Source organism: Nerophis lumbriciformis, unplaced genomic scaffold (assembly GCF_033978685.3).
Source record: "Nerophis lumbriciformis unplaced genomic scaffold, RoL_Nlum_v2.1 HiC_scaffold_43, whole genome shotgun sequence".
NCBI lineage: Eukaryota > Metazoa > Chordata > Actinopteri > Syngnathiformes > Syngnathidae > Nerophis > Nerophis lumbriciformis.
In genome coordinates this window covers 233928-235000 of record NW_027316585.1, presented here as the reverse complement: position 1 = coordinate 235000, position 1073 = coordinate 233928, and positions in this window count along the sequence as shown.

The window sequence follows — 1073 nt, the reverse complement described above, 5'->3', positions numbered from 1 at the left end:
TGGGTCAGGAAAGCAAAATTGTCCCTCTCCTCGCTGGAAGTCCAAAAAAAAGGCGTGAATTTGACTAAGTGCCTAGGAGCATTTCCCTTTAAGAAGGCCGACGTGCTATGGTTCTCCACCTGGGTCAGGAAAGCAAAATTGTCCCTCTCCTCGCTGGAAGTCCAAAAAAAAGGCGTGAATTTGACTAAGTGCCTAGGAGCATTTCCCTTTAAGAAGGCCGACGTGCTATGGTTCTCCACCCGGGTGCGGAAAGCAAAATTAGTCCCTCTCCTCGCTGGAAGTCCAAAAAAAAGGCGGAAATTTGACTAAGTGCCTAGGAGGATGTCCCTTTAAGAAGGCTGACCTGCTATGGTTCTCCACCTGGGTCTGGAACGCCAAATTAGTCCCTCTCCTCGCTGGAAGTCCAAAAAAAAGGCGGAAATTTGACTAAGTGCCTAGGAGGATGTCCCTTTAAGAAGGCCGACGTGCTATGGTTCTCCACCTGGGTCAGGAAAGCAAAATTGTCCCTCTCCTCGCTGGAAGTCCAAAAAAAAGGCGTGAATTTGACTAAGTGCCTAGGAGCATTTCCCTTTAAGAAGGCCGACGTGCTATGGTTCTCCACCCGGGTACGGAAAGCAAAATTAGTCCCTCTCCTCGCTGGAAGTCCAAAAAAAAGGCGTGAATTTGACTAAGTGTCTAGGAGGATGTCCCTTTAAGAAGGCCGACGTCCCTTGGTTCTCCACCTGGGTACGGAACGCCAAATTAGTCCCTCTCCTCGCTGGAAGTAGTCAAAAAAAGGCGGAAATTTGACTAAGTGTCATTATTTTAGAGTACCAGGCCTCTATAGAAAAGTTTGGTTTTTTGTCTATGTGTCATCATTTTAGAGTACCAGGCCTCTAGAGAAAAGTTTGGTTTTTTGTCTATGTGTCATCATTTTAGAGTACCAGGGCTCTATAGAAAAGTTTGGTAAATTTGACTAAGTGTCTAGGAGCATTTCCCTTTAAGAAGGCCGACGTGCTATGGTTCTCCACCTGGGTCAGGAAAGCAAAATTGTCCCTCTCCTCGCTGGAAGTCCAAAAAAAAGGCGTGAATTT